Source organism: Macrosteles quadrilineatus, unplaced genomic scaffold (assembly GCF_028750875.1).
Source record: "Macrosteles quadrilineatus isolate MER2022 unplaced genomic scaffold, UCM_ALF_1.0 Scaffold_4__1_contigs__length_99947679, whole genome shotgun sequence".
Classification (NCBI taxonomy): domain Eukaryota; kingdom Metazoa; phylum Arthropoda; class Insecta; order Hemiptera; family Cicadellidae; genus Macrosteles; species Macrosteles quadrilineatus.
The window spans coordinates 90,859,355-90,882,706 of NW_026542597.1; the positions used below are offsets into that span (position 1 = coordinate 90,859,355).

The following is a 23,352-nucleotide window of genomic DNA, read 5'->3' on the forward strand; positions in this document are numbered from 1 at the left end:
GTTGTGTCGATTTCCATCACAAAAGCATCGACGAAAATCCTGTATGCATCAGGTATCTGAACGTGATTTCCAGTCAGAGGTTTTAGGGAATTGGTATACTATACACAGTGAATTGGATAGCAAAACGTAAGTCTTTCATTTATTAAGGAGCATTTTAGTACATTTCTAAGTAATTGTTTCAGATCTTTTGTAATGCTTCAACTATGATTTCACTACGCAATATTGGAAATCAAATCAAATAATAAAATAGTTTTATCACCAAATTAGAGCACCCCCAAAATTAAGGATTACGCAATAAAGCGTTACATTTTCATTGATTGAAGTTTAAGTTTATCTGTTAACATGGTTAATTTTGTATATTATTTAGCAAATTTTTGCCAATGCGACAACCTTCTATTTCCCTTGGTGTTGTATTTCAAGATTGTTCTCTCTTTTATTTGAGCGACTCAATCATATCTGACGACCATTCAGTTTCGAAAATCCTAAGATAGCTGCCAAAAACAAAAACTCCTCTCATACATTAGCCAGTGACAGATAGACAGACGGACATATCGTAATCCCCGTCCCACAATAGCACTGTCCAAGCGCCAACTCTAGTAACCCACATTTACAGGTCGCCGACTCCCAATGTATCTGTGTTTATATTATTGTAAATGGTCATAACAATATAAGCTGCAATTGTGGCTGTGAGATTGGATATACTCTTATAAATTATCAAGTTATTAATTGGATTATTAAGTTTTATAGACTAACTGGAAGAAATAATTTAAGTAGTTTATAGTAACTTTGGAATGGATCCAGATGTGTTTTGCCTTTCGTATAAATGCATTTTGTAAACCTATGGGTATGGAGATGTATTAGTGAGTATAAAGAATTTTGTTTATTTTGTTTCACATAATGCACCTATGTGAGTTGAAGTCGTCTAAATGTTTCTTTATTTTTCTTATTATGTCTACACCACTGTCATTTTGTAAAAGGAATCACAAAACATTTTAAGGAAAGTTGGTCCAACACACCTAAAATATTTATGGATCGAGGGTCAAACCTCAGAAAAGTCCAAACAGCTGATATACCTTAAAAATGGTATGATATAGGTTTACGGGCAACTAGTTGTACTGTATATTTTTTTAATAAATATTATATTTCTTTACAGAATATCCTTTTAAAATCAATTAAAATATTCTGTTAATAAAAAAACATCTCTTTCACCATTTCAGAAATATCTAAAATAAAAATATGAAAGAACAATTTCTATTAATTACCATTCTAGACTGAGGTAATTAATTCCTTTGCCTGGTCCACCACAAAGGAAGCACCACAGATTGGCAATTACAGCTGCAAAGCTTCCAGTGATTGCGGTATCAAAGCTGTGATATTTATGTAGATAAACCTTCCTTTGAGGTATATGTTGACTATTCAATAATGTATTCATTTCTGACTTGTTACAACAATAATAGAAACCTTACTTGGTATCGAGGTGTTCATTTCCATTGACACCACACACATCATAGATGTATTTGAAACTTATTAAATCATATCGTAATGGTTGTGTGTAAAAAATACACTGACACATAAAGAAAATATACTTTTGTGAAAATAATAATCCTTTTATCTTCAAAGAAGTTTTAATGTTACTCTACAATAGAATCGGACTAGAGTCCTCTTGTTTTTGTCCCAGGACTGCGACCAAAGGCGACCAAGTGAATTATAAAATATCAGGTTTATGACTGTACCTTTTGTGGTTCAAGAATAACACAGTTGTTGTGTGACTTAGTCTTTACGTGTGTTTACATTTTTTATTTTTGTTTGTATCTCTATACAATTTATGTAAGTTCGTGGATTTTTAGTTCTTAAAATTTAGAGAATTGAGGGTAGATCTAACTTCATTACTTTTTTAATAGCTATAATAAATGTTATCCACTAATAGTATTTAAATACAGAATAAATTTTGTGAGTGTAGGTGAATTGATGCAATAAGAAACGTCACTTCAGGGCAACTAGTTCAACTAAGCCAACTAGTTCAACTTCAGGCTCCATAAAAACGTCCTGCCAAATCATTTAAAGATTGTCAAAACTAATAATAAATTAGTTGAACGTACACGGACATTATACCAAGAACATTAAAAGGTTAAACAATAATATTGTGAAATTTATAGTTAATAACATATTTACTATGAACTAAATGTATATTGATCAGCCTTATTTAAACGTCGTAATACGTGGTTTAGGTTACTTTTTGCAAATAGACATCTACATTGCAACAATAAAGAAGTATTTGAATAACATCAACAAGAAGTTTGTATAAATACTAATTATATTGTATTTACAGCAACTTTCCTTGATCAAACGCCCTACAAATGTAAACAGTTTATTGATGTTGGGTATGGTACATTCTCTGATTATGTGTGCAGTATGAAACCATTGTAAGATCGAATAGATGCGTAGTCATAGGAGTCTTAGGTGAGCTAAATGATAAATGAATATTTTTACTAAATATTTTCTAAACAACGTAAATATTTTTTTTATAAAAAACAAAGTTAGGAATTTTTATTTTATTGTCAGACACACTGTGTCATTAGGATATTCGTCACTGTATTTCCAATTAATTTTTATTTCACTTTTAGTTTCATAATGATTTAATTCTAATGGGCTATAACATTAAATTTACCATAGGGTGATTTCATTTTGATATTCAATTTATTTTCCATTACTACAAACACATGTCGATCCTATTCCTACTATTAAAATAATTCATTACAATACATTTTCGTTCATGTCTGAAGATTTTACAACCAACTTGTTAATCTACAAAAGAGCCAAGTTACAGTCCTGTGGCGGTTTATATAAGGAGGCTTGTGGTAAGATTATCCTTCGAAATTAATTCTAAATCTCGACACATAAGCAGGTGGTCATGTTCATTGTTCATACTAAGATTATTGTACCGAATCCTCTTAAGAGGGTTACGACCAATTAACGTTTGTGGTTTAGGATGTGAGATGTGAAGGTAGTCTTAAAATTAGTAAAATTACATCCTCACATTTTCTCTTCAATCTAAAACATATACAATTTTAGAAAACACGTGTACGGGCAAAATCGGGGTTTCTACATTAAAAACAGGGATTTTAACATTTTCACTTTGGGATACATTTACTGTATAATAAATTCGTCGAATAAAAATCCAATAACTCGAACATGCTACAGATGGTCAAGTTTTATCAATATAATTTTACGTTTTTCCGCGATTTAGTTGTTTATTTACATTTAACTGCTTTGAAACATTTAATCTTTCTCATCTGTCGTCGTGTACCGGCATCGCTGAGCTTACTAATGTTCTTATGAAGTATGGATCCAACCATACATAGCCTACTTGGTTAGTTGTAGGTTCCTTTCCACCTAAAGTTGATATTAGATTCCTAATCCTAAACTGTCATGAAATGTGTAGCGTTTTAAAAATGAACTCAACTATACTTGAAACATGATAAACCTAACGTCACCAAAAAAAGCTGGTAAGAAAAATAAATCTATCTAGACAATACTTAATTACATAATATTGTATACTATACTTTTAAGAATAAAAATTAAAACTGTTCTTTCAAACGCATTGTTTTTATGGTAATTGCCCATTCTTAAAAAGTACCACTTCATATTTAAATGGGAAATTAAATAAATGATTTACTCAAGAGCAAACTGCTTACTTTTAAAAATTAAATACGTCCTTCTCCAATCATTCGATATTGTCAATTGTATTAAAATAACGAGTAAGGTAGTATTCTCCAGAAAATTGTAATTAATTGGTTAATAAAACATGCCAGACTTATAATATAAATTAAATTTGATATCGAATGAACTGTAAACGATTTATTGTAATCCTTTCACTTGAATGTAAAATACATCCAACTTTCATTTCCTCAGCACTTGATAAAGGTAATTTATATTTGACAGAGATAATATCTAATTTATATTTTCAAAGGTTCTAGCTACGCTTTCGGTTTAGTTTGTGTAATTTATTAGTCCGTTTAACAGATAAATATTCAATAGGATGCTTTGTATCAAATTGTAAACATTTAAATACTACTTTAGATTATTTATTTATTACCCTTTATTATTTTGTTATTATCATTATTGTTTGTTTCTGCGTCTGTGACATATTAACGTTTTGAAAGGGAACGGTCCAAGCCCTGGTCTTGTTACTATCTATTTTTGTTAGATACCATCATAAATACACAGCCCAATGCCAAAATGACATATGGGTCGGGAAACGATCTCGCTTGGAGTTTAAATTATGGGAATAGATAGAATATTTTCTGTCTAAATAAAATATGTGTTTAATAACGTGAAAAATTGAATGTAATATAAATATATTCGAGGAAATCAGAATCTGAACAAAGCCAACTTCAAACATTTTCCTTACCCAATTTATCGCTCTATAGAGATTGAGACAGATATTGAAAACACTTATTATACTTCATCTAATCCAAAAACTAATTTCTTAGAAACATTGTCCCCAAAGAGATGATATTGATTCAGTCTATGATGGAATTGTGATTAAAGATGTCGAGATAGAATCTACCAGTCTCCTACGGAAAGGAAGTTACTTTACTTTTTATCATAACCAAAAAGAATTTTAAAATTATAAATTTGTTGTTGTATTTTTTACATAATCAATAACACAGGCTGCAGCGTAGGTCAAATTATAACTACCAGCAAGTCGCAGTAAAAAATAATAATAATATTAGCAGCTTTAGCTTTTTATTTCGGTCGAGAATTCAATAACTAACCACAAATAAAATCATGCGTTCTACTTTAATTTAGTGGCTGAACCTATAATTGAATTTAACATTGGGAAAATACATAATTTCTAGTAAATGTGTTAAGCAAGGTAATGTGAAATATAGTGTAAAGGTCGCTATAGTAAAACAGCATAATTTAATTGTATTCTTTAAAACACAGTAGACCGTATGTTGTCTAGACAATTTATTTTAAAACTTAAACTACACCTAAATACAACCAACCAACAACTGAATTTTACCATACCCTGACTCATTGTTAAGGGCTTATTTCAGAAATAAAATAACTTGGGAATTAATTATGATTTTTTTACTATTAAACTTTTACGGAATAGATTATCACACAGGTGATTTCAAACGTTTGGTAAGTAGTTTGATGGAGTCGTATCATTTCATGACACAAATGGTTTCTACTTAGACAGAGTTGCACAGTTGTACTTCCGGTGAAGTGTCAAAGTTTAAACATCTTGGATGTCTGGAAACTTGGCAACAATGCAGCTTAAGTTGACCTTACACATGCAATAGATACGACTAGAAATCACGTCCTGAACTGAACCATGGTTATAAGGGAAATGTTACGAGTTTAAGACGACCTAGAAGCTAGTTATGATCTGTGCTAAATACGTAAATAGTTAGAAGAAAAACTGTATATACAATAATATATAACCTGGTCTTAACATTAAGATTTACAAGGATGTGAGTTCATCCTGCAGAAATCTTATACTTATCTTTAATATGGAGGTATAGAAGAGGAATTTAACTGATACCTGAACTGAAACATTTTGAAATTCAACATAGTTTATTTAGTTGACAAATCAGTCAAGTAAACGTACCGTAAGCCAATTGTAAAAGTAACTGTCATGAAATAAAGTAGATTAAATTAAAGCGATGGATGGCTTCCAACTATTCCGTCAGAGATTTGTATCCAGCAAATTGAATTTGGATACTCTGCAATATTATTAGCTTAAAACGCAGGTTAGTGCATATATTTGGGCTGTAATGTAACTTATACATTAAAGAAATCTTTTTTTAATTAATAAAATTGAATTTTACCTACATTGTGATTTGATTAACTCGAATCAGTGATTTAATTAAGTTAAATCTATTTAGTCACTATTTAATTTGGCAGTTAACAAACAAGAATACTGTTGTTATTGTTAAAATTTTTATACTCTGTATAAAATGTTTAATGATTAAGACTTTATGTAACATGTGTTATAGACAAATTGCAAAAGATTATAATCTGAACCTGGTCAATAAGCCTGGTTGTCGATTGTTCCAGTCTTGAATAAAAATACATACCAATTGTAGAGGTTTAGTTAAGGCAACAGTCCCTAACAGTTCAATTATATGTTCTTTAATTATTATGTAGTTTTAGTAAAAAAAATAATACATAAAGCTCACAAAACATTATCCTACTACACATTTAAAGAATACACTTCAAGAATACCTTTGAATAAATTTAAGGTGAGGTAATTAAGAAAAAATATTTCCCCTCAAGTACTTGTTTGGAAGAAAGACAAACTGAGTTTGAAGTTCCACTGAAAGTTCTATTCTACTCTCAGATCTGTTGACACAAACAGTTTAGCGATCTTTGGATTATATTTTCACGCTTACTTTAATCTGAATCTGTGTTATTTCGAGTTGTCAGTGAATAGCGTATTATTGTTTCAAAGGATCTTCAAAGTTTTTCTTTGTTAGCTGAAGATTTTTTAATTAAATTCAAACTTTATGTATACAGTTTCAACTACTTAGGAATTATTCATTGGGAACTAATACACAAAGATATTTATTGATTAGAAAAATGTATTGATGGTAGTAATTTTTATATATTTTAAAATTAAATTTTCATAAATATTTTTACAAATAGATTGCATTATACATCTTTAGAGCAAGTTTCAACTAGAAAACACTGCTGACTAGTTTTACTGTAAGGCCAACATTCTAAAAGCTCACTATAATTGAAAACAATTAAATAAAATAATACAACATATAATTAAATATTTCATAATGTGTATTCTTATATATACTGAGTACTGGTACAATATTATTTAGGTGTTTAGATATGGGAACCGTTGCCTTAACTTCAATCAAATTTCTCTTTAAAAAACAATTAGGTCCAAATCTTTTACTTTAAACAAATTATGAGTATTCATATTTAAAAAAGGAATTAAAGAATTGGTTCTATTATATTCAATAGCATTAACAAGTTATAAGGTTTACCAACAGGGTGCAGCACTATTATTTTTTTGCATTTATGGCAATAGCTAATTTGAACCAAGCAGCAACAAAAATCTGTGATACATAATGAGAAATTTACTTTTTGCTGTTGTTTAGGTGCAGTGGTAGACTATTATAGCTATGGTAGATGTGCTATACTATAATATACCGTAAATAAAAAAACCAAATTTTCATAAACCGTGTCCTCTCCCATTTCAAACGCAAAGCACGAGTATAACTGCAATAAGAATTGTATACTTATACGCCAACCCCGTACGAAGGACGGGTACACTGCTAGTGTTGATATATAAAGCAAACACCTTTAACTCAGTTACCTTAGAAATATCTTTGTAGAACACGATTTTAAGGAGTTTTTACATCGATGATAAGCTTATTTGAATAGGAATTCATTCTTGATTTTGATAACCAATAACCATTCACGATTAACTCCACTTACACCAATTTAATTTACTTCTCGAAACACTTCATAAATAAATTCAAGATGTGAAACAGTTTTTATCATCTGAAGTAACTGTAGTCTAGTTAAAATATTCTATGAACAACAATATTTTTATGTGATTTTAATTCGTTGAAATATTAACCACAAAAAGTATATTATCTGATTATTACGTCTATTTAAACATCATAATTTTTTTAAGAGAGCAACAAGTATCCTCATATTGAGTTATGAGGATACACATACATTATACATTATGCTTTCCATATAAATCCAATATCAAATAGGTTGGTTTTTACAAAAAGTTTTCTACAGGTCTGAAACATTTACATTCAGATTAATAAAAAGCGCCATAAGTTCGTTATCAGCACTAGATGGTAATCAATACAGTGGTAATTAATACATTAGTATAACAAAATATTTCCGCCCAACGTGGGGCTCGAACCCACGACCCTGAGATTAAGAGTCTCATGCTCTACCGACTGAGCTAGCCGGGCTTGCACTTCATTGGATTAAACTTCCTTAAAGACGTTTGATAACTTACGGAATCTGAATTGGGTCCAACAATAGATAACCTTACCATTGTATTATACCAAAGAGGAGGCTATACAATATGTCAATATATGTGTTGTACATTAGTCTTAAAATATGAAATCGGCAGACACTCAGGAATTGGATGACATATCGACGAAATAAAAACATACTTTTAGCGTATATTATCTTTATCCATAATCTACTTTGTTAGATTACACTTGAAGTTGGGTTGTCATTTCATTCTACCATACAGCTTATCGTACTATAGTAGTTTTCATCACTAGGGGCGAAATTGGCTCTTTTTGGTACGCAATCGGGTTTGGAAATACGAAAAACATACTTTCGCTCCGTGTGATGAACACCTATTTTCATCGTACTGCGGAGATACGATCTTATCGTTACAAAATTAGACCAAATAGTTTGAGGTCATACAAGTCGTCATTAATGTTCACATTTCTGATTAGCAGCGTTTTCATAATGCACTGTTAACATTTTGAGGTTAGCGAAAAAATTACCTATGTTTTTTTCTGTTTCCTATTTGAAATTACCCGAAAAAGACGATTTTGCTGATGATTGAACTAAAAACGGCTGCGTTCCGGACAGAGTGATGAAACAAATGCCATCAATCAAAGTAATTCAGCTGAGTATTTTCCATATTCGATTTTAATAACCGAATAGCTTTCTTTCACTTCCTAATCCTTCGAAGCGCACGGATAAAGCAACTATCTATTACATCTCCATACATTTCAATACCTCAAGGTTAATTATCAACCAGGATGACGTTATATGTTCGAAATACTCTTTTTTAAAGTTTTAAAAGATGCGTAACAAAAGACAGTGTCGTTGGAGGATGGTTTAACATAAACAAATTGTACAAGTTTGCCAACTTAGATATAACTAGACATGACAGCGTCGTATTCAGTTACTGGCATTTTGAAGCTTCGTGTTTGCATTGGACGAGAATTTTCATGAGTAGAATGGGTTCTTCACTGTTTACTAGTTCCAAATGTATGTCGAATATTATATTTACTTGAATTTAATTTATAAAAGTTGAATAAGTAAAGCACGAAACAAGAAGTAAAACATTTCTGTCCATGTTTCATGAATCTTTAGCTTTAGTTCACATCTTAAATAAGTAGATTTGAATGAGACAGACGACATTTAATGGTAGGGTTGACATTTATACAGTAAATTTTAATATTTTAAGTAAGGCAGACTTTGCTGTAGAAATATGGAAACAAGTATTGCTTTCAGGTTAAGATTCACACAAAATTGGTTACATTATTTACCTTTATATTGAACTATGTAAATATGAAATTTTATACACATGAAAGATTACAATGTTTATTTAATTAATTGAATATCTAAAATATCTCTTTTATTTATCCAAACAAGAACTATATATGTGTGGGATTAAGGAATGAAAATGGAAACATTTTGGAGTACATATTATAAGTTTTTACGGATTAACTTCAATACTTTCATTTTAGATACAAAAACTGCTACTCAGTAATAAAAAAAAAACTTGATTTTAAATCCTCCTTTAGTCCTCATACTAGTTTATGTGCGGATAGAACAACTAACAAATAAGAATAATATCAAACTTGACCAAGGCGTTTTAAATACAAACTTGAATCATTTTCAGATTACTCAAGAAGAATATTTTTAGCAAGCAAAGTAATTAAAATTATTAAATAACTACCAGAAGCCTTATATCGTACAGTTTTCTAAATAAAGCTGTTATATGTAAGGAATACTATTTTAGTTTTAAAATATTAATCCTTCGCATTTGTATGAACTTTGAAACACAGAGGAATATAGTTTCTTAAGAAGACAAATTTTATAAAAATTCCCTATTTTCTTTAGGTTTATTTTTTTATTAAGATAATAGTACGATATTATAAATAAATGTACAATAAATGCAGCCTTAAGTCTTAAAGGTATATGTATGTATATGTAATATGTATATGTATATGTATATGTAAGTGATTTTTTGATGTCCTCAAAATAGACTGTTTCTACTTGGTATCCATTTATTCTTTAATTCAGATATGCATACAGACGTAAACAACTTTTAACGAAATTCTTGATCAAACGATTATTATTTTTCCAGCAACCTCGAACAATTTCAATTTGATACGTTCAACTATTGTCTACAATACAACTTATCCACATAGTTTCATTAGTGAGATGAATATTAATATTGATAAAGGTAATAATCGATTTCAGGAGCGCTCCATCGAAACTTGGATAACTTCCTTCCTCGGTTTGCTCTAAGTACCAATATCCCCGGGAACTTGCACAAGTGATTAACATTGTGTTTCCTCTCATTGGCTGCTGTAAGGTTTGGACGGTTTTGTTTCGTCTATATTTATTGTTTTGCCATAAAAACATAATATAGACGTGTAAATTGTAAATAAATAAAACGTAAAGGGATTCGTTGGGATATTGATTGACTGAGATTGAAAAGATGGATTGCGACTAAGTCTAACAAAAAATCTATTTTACAATTTAATTTGAAGGAACTTTACCTCATAGCTTATTTATTTGAGGTCATACGACAAAATGTTTCGAAAACTTGTAGTGAATAACTTGAATTCTGAAATTATGTTACGGTAACAGTTAAATTGCGCATGGTGTTAAAAATATATGGTGCAAGAAATAGATTTCGCAATATGTGCCATAACTAGAACAGTCAATTAAGATTTAAGTTATGCATTTAGAATTAATTCCTGGCGAGCTAGATTTTTCCATGCTTTTAGCATAGATTAAGTAATCTTTTAGACCATATTGAATAGTGTTTTTTGCCTAAACGCACCTAATCCTACCCCTCGTGCTCTTCCCTTTAGATTAAACCTAAGTCTTATCAAAGGACGTGCGACAGTAGCGCTTCCAAGAGAGAGTTCACAAACTAAACCAGTGGGTTAACAGTGGCTACTTCGCCTCGAAATGCTGCTGTTACCTAGACTTGTAACTATCGATACTTATCGTTATCGATATTTATCGATACTTATCGTTATTGATATTTATCGATGATTATCGTTATTTATCGATATTTATCGTAGTAGTAATAGAGCTCGATGCTCGTAACACGGCCCCAAATAAGTTGTTTACAGTATTGATATTTACCAACTTATCAGATTTTGTTCAGATAAAACTGTCAACGAGGAATTTCCTTAAAAAATATTTACTCCATAATGCAATAGTTCCACCAATGCAACCGTTAGTTCGATCTCTTTAGACACACCTATAGGTAGTACTGACCTAACCTAACCTAACCTAACTTAACCTAACCTAACGTATATCTTTAAGTATAAAAGAGGATGTTTGTATATATATTTGTTTGGCAGTGATAAACTCAGACACCGCTGAACCGATTGCCACGAAACTTGGTACATACGTGAAAAATTTCATGGAATAGGTTTATACACCATCAATTTCGTGATCCGTCCAATCGGCTCCGCCCCAGTGGCTCTGGAGTTTCCCATGTTAACCTTATGAGAAATGGAATTAATGAATCTTAACAGCTGTTTCAATTAAACAAGTTGGTTCTGTTCTATGATGTTCAATAGCATTAAAGTTACAAGGATTACCAACAGGGTGCAGCACTATTATTTCTTTTACATTTATGACAACAGCTAATTTGAAACCAAAAGGTGAGTGAGCATAGCGAACGAACTTCAACCTGGAGGCGAGTTAGCGTAGTGAACGAGCTAACCTGAAGGCAAGTGAGCGTAGCAAACGAGCTAACCTGAAGGCAAGTGAGCGCAGCGAACGAGCTCCAACCTAAAGGTGAGTGAGCGTAGCGAACGAGCTCCAACCTAAAGGTGAGTGAGCGTAGCGAACGAACTTCAACCAGGACGTGATTGAGCCGAATAGAAAGACCAAAAATATTGTCTACCCACTACTAGCATTAATATAAGAGCAATAATAAAGAATCGGTTATCCCTTGTACTATATGTGTTTCATTAGTTGTCGTACGTATTTTAATTTAGTTATAAGCACTTCATATACAATAAGACAATTAAACGTTACGGTACTTAAATTATAAATAGTCAAAGGCAAGACAACGTCTGCCGGGTTTAGGTAGTACTTGACTAAAATATGAAATGAAGGCCCAGTGTTCAAACAAAGTTATTTTCTGTCGAATATTTTATATTTTGAAACGTTTTTTTTTTAAATAAAATGTTACCTAGTGAACTACATGTTTTAACATTATTACATAATTTAAATACACAAATTGTTATTGAGTTAATATCCTAATAGAAAAAAATACGATACTTTACTACTGGGCCTTTCAAAGTTAGGATTGGAAATAACTAATGCTAAACATTATTATAAAATATGTACTATCATTGCTCAGGCCATGGATTACAGCCTATGTATCAATCAATAAATATTAATAAAAATAAACTGTGTATTAGTTTAATCTAAACCTACCTTTTTTAGAATGATGCAGAAGTCAAAACAGGCTGTGCAGATTAACATCGCTTAAATATCAACTAAACTTAGCAACTTTCACGCCATTAATCATGGGCTCGAAGTTAGTAAAAGTATAACATTGTTATACATGTGCACAACATACAATTTAACTCTTAAGCCAGCTGTTAAATGTTATTAGTAAACCTCATTCATAGGACATATGTAAGCAGATGTCTTTGTATCCAGGCTAAATTAAAACATATACATTTAAGGTATACAAAATTGACCGATTCCTACCTTTGGTTGGCTTCAGCTGAAACTTGACCAATATGATGTGAATATATTGTATGTACTCATAACACAAATAATAAGTACGTCAAATCAAAATCCATTTATAAATTGTGAAAGTTAGTAGCCAAAACATTACTATCCTCAAGTAATTCAGTTCAATTTCGTTTCTAAATGAAATTGTATGAGTTAAACCAATTATTTAGGCATTTTCAAAGTACCAACATTGTCTCTTTTGCATACTGACCCCGTTGCAAGGCACGGGTATTCTGCTAGTCCAATATAAACCAGAAATCCTTTTCTTAGTTATTTAGTTATAAAAAAGTTATTTAGTTTCAGATGCAGTTTTAAGTTTAAATTTTAATTTTTTTATGTTCTTAGTCACTCTCTTACTATCTGTATTTATTTACCAATAAATGGTGCGTTACAAAAACTAACCTTAAGTTAAATAAATGGTTTGTCAATCAATTTCTGTTGGACTTCATGGTTGTTGTTCACATCATATTGGACTATTATAAACAATATATGACATACAAACAATACAATAATATGCAAACACACATACTACACCATGATACATCACAATAAACATTCTCGTATATTAAGAGAGTGTGTTATTGTTTAAAACTACGAAGACGCGAAATAATATACACAGTTCAACGACTAATATTAGTTCTTAATATAATCATGTCAGATTTTATTTAAACAACATATCGGTGGTTAAAATCGTCTGTCATGTTGTCAGAAAATGTACGTTAACGTGTCTTCTGTTGCTTCTTAGGTTAACTTTCCAACAATGAAAACTGACCAACTCCTCTTCACGTGGTTGAAATACTACTAACGTTTTATTTGATTCTGTTTGGAAAAGGCGTTTCAAATCGGCATAAGGTGTTCATATTTTAAACCTACCCGAAGCCTGGATACAAGGATTTTCTTAACAACTAAAACACCATAAAAAGCATGCACAAAAATATAAAGTCTTACCTTTGGTACGACTGCAACCACTAACCTGCAAATAATTGAGTATGTTATTCATGAGCTTAGATAAGTCATAAAGATTCTACATTAACAGGGGGTCTAAGCCTAGCATTTAGCATACGGGAGTTATTATCTATACTTCAATCATTTAACACATTTAAATTTCATATTTAATCTTTAAAATGTTAACGCTAAATAACATTTCAGTACAACACGAGCCGATAAAATTGGAGCAACAAAAGCTACTGACTACAAAAATTCCTTCTTAAAGACATTAATGACAATGTAACAGCACAGATTTAAGTTAATGTTCCCCAAAATACCAAAGAACTCAAGCTTAAGGATTCTCATGAATTTTAAATAAAATATTGATCAGAGCATAGGCCTATTTTAAAACATGCAAAAGAAATATTACTACATTAACGGTTTCTTAAGAATACACACACAAATTATATTAATTTGAGTGTAATACATTAAATTTTCGTAAATCCATCGAACCATAAGGCTAAATCACATTTTAAAAACAAAGCTCATAATACTTCTTGAGTGTTTTAATTTCTTTGAATTTTTGCACCTGTTGGACTGTTTTCAATAATAAGTAAAAGATACAAGGATGTTTTCCGTTTACTGACTATCACTACTTTTATATACAAATACAGTACACAATAATTGATGTTTAAGTTATGTCCTGTTCCTATCCTAACCTAAAATAACATAATCCCAAACAGGATTTATAGATAGGCCTGGTTCTTGAAATCCATCTTTAAAAACGCAGTAAATTAATGTAAGGGAACAAATGCTATTAATCCTAGGTTAAAAATTGGTTCAAAATTAATGTATACCTAAATGAGTAGCCTACATAGTTGTCAACATTCTCTAATCAAAGTTTTATTTTGTTTGGGTAAAGAAAGCATTAATTTCCATAGCATAAATAGTTTTATCGATGCAAAATGTTGTATGCATCACAGAAATACTATTTAGTAATCTAATTAAGGCTATGATATCATCAGATAATAACAGCAAATTGAGTATTGCACAATACCCCTTGGTCTTATTTTATGTCTGAAAAAGGTAAGCTTGGTGAAAAGATAAGTAATTGAAAATACTAACCAGAATGCTGGAATGAATCATCATAACATGTCGTCACAGGAATATCAGCACTAGAATATCACCGAATAAGTCACTTGACACTAACACTTTAGGTAGTCTACTAAAACACACTCACAAACACTACACGAAGGTTTAACACTCACTACACTACACGAAGTAACCTGAAAATAAATCACAATCGTTAACGATACGTACAGGACAACAATGAACCAATGGCAAACTAGCATTATGCGAGTAGATGACTCGCTAATCAGCTGTTTAGTTCTGAATGGTTTTTGGTTAGTATACTATCCAACATTTGAATACGCTACAACATACTGTGTACTGTATACAATTAATTGTTGTATCGTATGCTATATTTATCAGTAAAACATGAAAATAATCCGAAAACAATACACTATTGTTAACATGTAATTCAAGAAATAATCTACGAATCTTTTACTTATATTTATTATATTGTTTTACTCAGTTATGAATTTTTTTGATACTATTATTGTATTCAGAGTATTGTAGAGCTGTTAGTACTTGTTCAGTACTTCAAATAAATTAATATAGTGTATGTACAGTGTGTGTAAAATTATTTATAGGAAGGTAAGGTGTTTTATATGATAAATTTAGTTTTTTGGAGTCAACCAAAAGTATTAGGCTATAAAAATTATGCTCACTAGTGAATATGGTTTTTCAATCAACAAGAGACTTATAAAAGGAAAAATGGGTTCACGATTTAGTCACTATACTTTACTTTACTTCGTAGTAATGGCATTTGGCACATCGTATAGAGCATGAACGTGCCCAGGACACTTTTTCTGTCGTAAAAAATCTAAAAATAGTTGTTTAGCCTCCGGATTACTGTATTATACTTAAAATGGTTTAAAATACCTGCATATAGTAATCCTTTGTTGCTGATTTAGGCAACTAGTTTCGGTTCTTGTTTAGAACCATCTTCAGGCCTCAAGGTGTCAAGTGATCACTTCATTCGAAGGTCGTTAACAGAGTTCAATAAATAAAACATATACAAAACACGATACACGGAACGGTCAATGTCCCTTCGTGTTTTTCGTGTTTTTTGTAATGTGTGTCCGTTCCGTGTATCGTGTTTTGTATATGTTTTATTTATTGAACTCTGTTAACGACCTTCGAATGAAGTGATCACTTGACACCTTGAGGCCTGAAGATGGTTCTAAACAAGAACCGAAACTAGTTGCCTAAATCAGCAACAAAGGATTACTATATGCAGGTATTTTAAACCATTTTAAGTAAAAAATCTCTTAAATGTCACACCAATTTCAGCAATTTTTAGGGTTTATTTATTTACACAATTTTAGACATATTTTAGGAATAAATATAAACTATTGTATATCATTTTGTTCTCAAAATTCAGGAGAATAATAATGGCACTAACCTGGTACTGAAAATTTTCCAGCATTAAATCCCAGCGTTTTTTTATAAATAATTTTCATTTATTGAACTTTTCTTTGTCACCACTTCACCAAGAAAAAGATTCAATATAGCCAAACTGTAGAAAATAAAATCTAGTTTTCAAACAACACACAATGTTTTTGGTCTAACCCTATAAATATTTACACTTAGTGATCATAGGATCCAAACACAACTAACCAACATTACCGTTCTGACAGCTGAATACATTGCATATCCACTGCTACCTAAATAGTACATTCGTCGCCAAACATACAAAGTGGTACTATAAGAAAGCTTATGACTTATACTTTCAAATAGGAAATAAGCTATGCCGAAATTATTAAAATTATGCAAACGGTGAACGTTTGGTTTAAGTTAACCTCGTCTAAATCCGTCAGAATTTCGATTTGAACAGTTCAGAAATGACGCAAATGCTTCGGAAAACTGACGTGTAATAAATAGAAGGTCAACCATCTTAGAAGGCTTTATGGGACGGTCTATAGGAAGTGAACATGGGTTCACCATAAATGGAGTCATTGGGGAAGTAGTAAAGGTATTTGCTCTGGAGCATTATTAGTATAAAGGACATTATAATCAACCATCCTAGAAAATCTTTTAGTTACATGGTGAATGGGAAGGGGTCTTGGGTTCACGATTAAGGGAGTCATTATGGAAGTAGTAAAGACATTTGGTCTGAAGCATGGGTCGTATCCAGGGTATTATAATGAACAATCTTAAATGACCTTTTATTTAAATGGTGGATAGGAAGGGAACATGGGTTCACGATTAAGGGAGTCTTAATGGAAGTAGTAAATGCATTTGGTCTGGAGTATGAATCGTATCTAGGGTATTATAATCAACCATCCTAGAAAATCTTTTATTTACATGGTGAATGGGAAGGGGTCTTGGGTTCACGATTAAGGGAGTCATTATGGAAGTAGTAAAGACATTTGGTCTGGAGTATGAATCGTATCCAGGGTATTATAATCAACAATCTTAGATGATCTTTTAGTAAAATGATGGATAGGAAGTGGTCTTGGGTTCAAGATTAAGGGAGTCTTAATGGAAGTAGTAAATGCATTTGGTCTGGAGTATGAATCGTATCTAGGGTATTATAATCAACAATCTTAGATGATCTTTTAGTAAAATGATGGATAGGAAGTGGTCTTGGGTTCAAGATTAAGGGAGTCTTAATGGAATTAGTAAATGCATTTGGTCTGGAGTATGAATCGTATCTAGGGTATTATAATCAACAATCTTAGATGATCTTTTAGTAAAATGATGGATAGGAAGTGGTCTTGGGTTCAAGATTAAGGGAGTCTTAATGGAAGTAGTAAATGCATTTGGTCTGGAGTATGAATCGTATCCAGGGTATTATAATCATCAATCTTAGATGATCTTTTAGTTAAATGATTTATAGGAAGGGGACATGGGTTCATGATTAAGGGAGTCATTATGAAATTAAAGGTATTTGGTCTGGAACATGAATCTTATCCAGGGTATTATAATCAACAATCTTAGATGATCTTTTAGTTAAATGATGGATAGGAAGGGGTCTTGGGTTTACGATTAAGGGAGTCTTAATGGAGGTAGTAAGGGCGCTTGGTCTGGAGTATGCATCGTATCCAGGGTATTAAAATCAACAATCTTAGATGATCTTTTAGTTAAATGATGAATGGGAAGGGAACATGGGTTCACGATTAATGGGGTCATTATGGAAGTAGTAAAGGCATTTGGTATGGAGTGAGATGGATAATATTGGCCAGCTCTGCTATGCAACTTACTTTGGAAGTGATAAAATATACGAAGCACATAGTGTTTTCACAGTGGTAAAGTAAATGTCCGATGAAATGAATGCATATGGAAGAAATGTTAGTTAGTTATCAGTTAAAACTGAGAGCAGAAATAATATAGGTGAACCTTGACGACGCAAATACAGATATTTAAAATTAGTTACTAACAAGTGTTTAAACAACTCTAAGTTGTAACTAGAATGACTTGAATTTAAGCATAACGTTTTTTATCGGCATTATGTTTCATACTATGCGGCTCATTGAGCCGCACGGGTTCTCTAGTGTATTAATAATCCTTAAAATGGACTCAACAATTCAGAAACTATAGAAGTATGCTACTAACCTAGGATTTATTGATGGAGCTAAAATAATGTAAACTATTGATACTTTAATTCTGTAGTATATACTGTATGCTATTTCACCATTACTATGTAGGTTTACAATACATCATGCATGGGAGGGACTAAATGAGTCATTAAAACTTTAAGCTGCCTTAACGTTGATACTAATTATTGGACATATGTATATGCAGTTCTGTAGTCTTAAATTATTGCAAAAACTCTTAAGCAGAACAATTGTTTCATAAAGTGGTGGTGATCAAATGTTGTTGGACAAATTAGACAGGAAGGTTCTCACAAAGAAAAGAATATATACACAAATATAATTAAACTATAATCAAAATTAATTTTTACTTTAATTAGCGACCTCGGGGATATAAAATGTCTAACAAACATTACAATTTTAATTTACTCACCATTCCAAATAAATTAAAGTCTGAACGAATTTCGCCATCTTGTTTTAATAATAAAACGCATCCGTCAGTGTCACAAGTTACAGACTTTCTTTGCTTTACAGCTTCAGTTAAAAAGTTCATAAATTACCGTTTATTCATGGACCCTCTTCTGAGTCTTTACAAAAAATCATTTGTCGCAGCTATTTATTTTATAATTAGTTGTTAGTTGAATTCATTAAGTTATGTAAGTAGCTTAAACTTAAAAATATTGCTGTTTTATCATTATCATTGCTAGTAACCCTGTTTGGTATAAATAATGTGAACTATTTTTCCCATAATTTCTTTGATATTATGTTTTACTCACCTTTTTACACCACTTTAGTTTCAATATTTTAATTATAATGCTTTTTATTCATAAAGTGAACCCAATAATTGAATAGTTCTATCCATAGTCTAAGGTAAAAATAAATCACCTAAAACCAATAACAATAGGGCCAATAATATTTGATAAGAAAATTACTGAATAAAAAATAATGGACCAATGACAAGTGTGGTAAAATCGAAACGCAAACCAGCACAAGACATAATCAATGTTAATTGCATCGTTAAGTTCCTGAAGGGGAAATTGTCACTTAAGGCTAATTGAGGAAGCAGTCTATGAGAGTTTGCTCAAACACCTTGCATCTTATGTTTGGGTAAGATTCTGTAATTATACCACAATTATGAAATATATTTATGTTAGTTTTAGCGAAATTGTGATTGAAATTTACATTGAACAGGATTCATTCACTAATCGAATAAAAGTTTAACCTATTTATAGTATATCAACCACATGTTTTATAGTTATTCAATAATCCTATGTTGGCAATAAGGAAATATCTATCATATGTTAATTTAATAATATTAGTGTTAAGTCATCAACAACATTACACGTTTTTTATGAATCAAATTATACATTGTGAAATAAATCTTTTCAAATGAAGCAACCTCTTTCAATTATCAAACTCAACAAACTACGTGTGCACACACAAGACCACGACAAGTTAATTGGCGACGAGTAAACCTCAAGTGAGTTTACAAGATTTTACAATGCTTTTACTTTATGAACTTTGCCTGTAAGCAATCTAGGCCAGGACTATCAACCAAATATTTTCATCTAGCTGCATTTTCAGTTATAAATTTGAAACATTTCAACTAGAATCTCATCAACATGGATCCAGAACAATTCAAGAAATTCTTGGAAATGCAACAAGCCATGATAACAACATTGGTAAGTCAACTTTCAACTTTCTACACAATGTTTTAACATAAAGCCAAATGATACTGAACAATCTGAAATAGCTCGTACAATGGCTTATGTGCCCAACTTTGACATTTTTTAAAGTAAAAAGGAATCTTTCTCAAATTATTATCAACTCTTTGAAAATTACATTCAGATGAAAAATATTGCATCCAACAAAGATTAGGCTACAGTGCTAAATTGCTCTTGAAATCAATTGGAGCAAGTGATTTTAATATATGTTCATCCTTATCTGCGCCAAATAATTGTAAGCGTGGATTAACTTACAATGACCTGGTCAAAATCCGGGTAAACTTCTGTATCTGTTGGCATAAACAACCTTGTTCGATTGTTTCATTCGATATATCGTTCGGTTAGTTAGGTTAGGTTAGCCTTACCTAACTAACCAAATCAAATAATCGATTTATCGATCGATATTTTCATTCTGTTGTTTGTGCCAACAGAAGTCCATCCCAAAATTCAAAAAGAACATCTTGAACCTAAAAGAAATTTACTTGTTTTACAGAACCAGTTTAATTTAATTTCAAAAGTAAAGATAACTGTCTCGGAATCGTCGACACTGAGTAACTCACTCCATTGTAAGAACAAGACAGCAATAATGCTCGGGAAATTCAATTTACTCAGAAGAGATTGAGTATATTTGGCATCAGATATCAGAGAAGAGTTTTAATATGCTACTCGGGAATTCTGACTTTTTGATAAATTAAAATTCCTTTCGAGAGTAAATCGAGCTGAGATTGTACCTAACTTAAATCAAAAACATACTTTAGCCTAAGGGTTTCTTTTTTGCTATAATAACACATGGGTAATTATTGCAAAAAATCTATCCAATAATATGAACCTAATCATTCTTATAGTTATAGATTCGAACCTAAGTAGTATTTAAAATTAGAGTGTATCAGCTTTGCATATACTCAGAACATATTATCTAAAGTAGCCGTCACGTTTAATTTTTAATATTGGGTCGATTTGGGATAATTGACGTATTATTCTGGGGCATTTCATTAGGTATTGCCGATTTTTTTATGAATGAAAATGTTTCCTAGGACGCTAGGTTCTAGTCCGAAACAGTTTAAAATACTTCAGGCTAAACCTAGGGGTTGCGGGTTAGAAAAATCCATTGGTGATTTGGAAGGATTTGGATTTGGTATCTTGTGAACTAAAGACCCACGCTCTACCTCCACTATACCAACTCGCATCCCAATGATTGAAAGTTAAACCCGTATGTCCTTGATCGTAGATAAAGTAGTCTTAAATAGACCGATTTCACTACCATTACAGCTGGTAGGTAGTCACAGAACTATCATTTTATACCCTACAATAAACCCCGTCTTAAATGCATTCTGGAACTTCAGCGTTGTATATTCAGAATAATTTAAATACATAATGATATTTAAAATAGTTAAAAACACATTCTTGGTGGCTCAGTGGTTACGGAGCTCACCTAACAATCAAAAGGTCGCCGGTTCGATCCTGAAAAAAGTCAGTAACTCTTTGATGGTTCGAAACTGGACCCAGCTGTCCTTGATCGTCGGGTTTAAATAAATGATCCTGACTGAAACAGCTGATCTTAGTCAGTAACAAACGTACACACATCTCAAAACTTTCTACACTCATCTTTCACTCATATTTTTGTTAAAATACGCACCTACTGTCCCCCACCTTATAATGATAATATTAATCGTAAACAAAAATTTTGGGGCAATAAATGTTTGAAAATCGCCAATTTTACAGCAGTTTAACGAAACATTTTTACACTTACGAACTGCGGTGGTCAGCAACACATTTAAACCCACATTAGAGCTGGTCCAGAACTCGTTGTCGTTACTGTACTCTCATTAACACACGTTGTTTCAACGTACCATCTCGTTAATGGTGGTGAACTCTGTGTGGTCTTTTATTGCCAAACAAAGTCGGAAATATTTTAGACAAAACATTTTTAGAGGAAAATTTACTTGTCTTTCAATACGAAGGCGTAATTATGTTTATCTGAAATACCTACATTAATTTATGTATGTGACAAAAAATGTTTGAATAAGTTTTCTTAGCTTATTTTACTCAGAAGAGGAATTTCTTTGGACAATTTGAAAAGAATTTGTACTATAATATTATTGTACAATGTCGCAATATAATGGTATAATGTTACAAATATGGTACAATGTTACAACATTATGGTAAAGATTATAGTCATTTATTGTAATCCAGGGGCCAACAACATGGAATTTTTATAATTTGTAACCTGTAACTACCGTCAGCCAATAGTATATTTCACTAACTATTCATGTAGGGACTCCGTGTAATTTTCGATCTTTTGTCAGAATATATCTATAATATAAATGAACGAATATCTTAACAATTTTTAATGAGAATTATATACACATATAAATGTTCCGATCACGTTTTGTCACACAGATAGTATGCCATCGCCTAAATACTGCCTTAGAGTAAGTTAACATATTACGTTAATTTTCATTATACAAATTAATGTTTGGTTTGAAATTTGTAGGCTATTTCCTGGTTTGGTCCTAGCTTGGTGAGGGGAAGACGGGTATTTCACATTTAAACTTGTAACTTTACATTATTATCTTGACTTTTGATACATATGTGCAAACGAGCGTCATTTTCCAATGAAGTTTTATGGAATGTTAGTGTTCGGTTGCAGTCCATTTCCATTTCTATTTTTTATTTTATGTATTTGTTTAGTGAAACCTCGTTTTCAATGAGTTTCTTTTACAATTACAATAAGCTTTTCTGCTTAGTAAAGTGAACATTAATTTAAGACATTACTGTAAGCCAATAAATAACTGCCAAATGATAACAAGAACTAACAACTATTTAAAGAACTACAATAAACAAAGATAAACAAAGAAACACTTGTCGATACGCAGAATAAAGAACGGAAAATATGTTCAAATAATAATAATATTATTACTAATAATATATTAATTATATGTTAGATAATCGAAAATTTTTAAATACCAATAATAACACGATTTAAAGACGCCATCCTCGTAAACAGTCTCATATTTTATCAGAAGTAAATTAGTTCTCGCATCTAACAAATCTCCAAAAGATTTATCGGATTCGTTCCACCTCAGTAATTTTAATCTCTTTACACGTTTTCTTTCACTTGACTGCCTACAATTTACTGAAACATGAATGGATTACATTTAACGGCTTATTGAGTTTCTTCATGAAAAAGTATAAATTGTATAAGAAATGTGAGAATCTGAGCATAACAATTACACAATCTTTCTTGCTGAATACGTTTATTTATTAAATATCAAAGAATTACATTAATTTTGGCAGTA

At 31.3% G+C, this 23,352-nt stretch overlaps 1 non-coding gene across 1 annotated transcript; it reads right to left on the bottom strand.

The window, feature by feature from the left end:
• Positions 1-7,888: 7,888 nt before the first annotated feature.
• Positions 7,889-7,961, bottom strand: Trnak-cuu (transfer RNA lysine (anticodon CUU)). The gene has a single exon. It is a non-coding gene; the product is annotated as a tRNA-Lys (tRNA).
• Between the last annotated feature and the right edge of the window lie 15,391 nt (positions 7,962-23,352).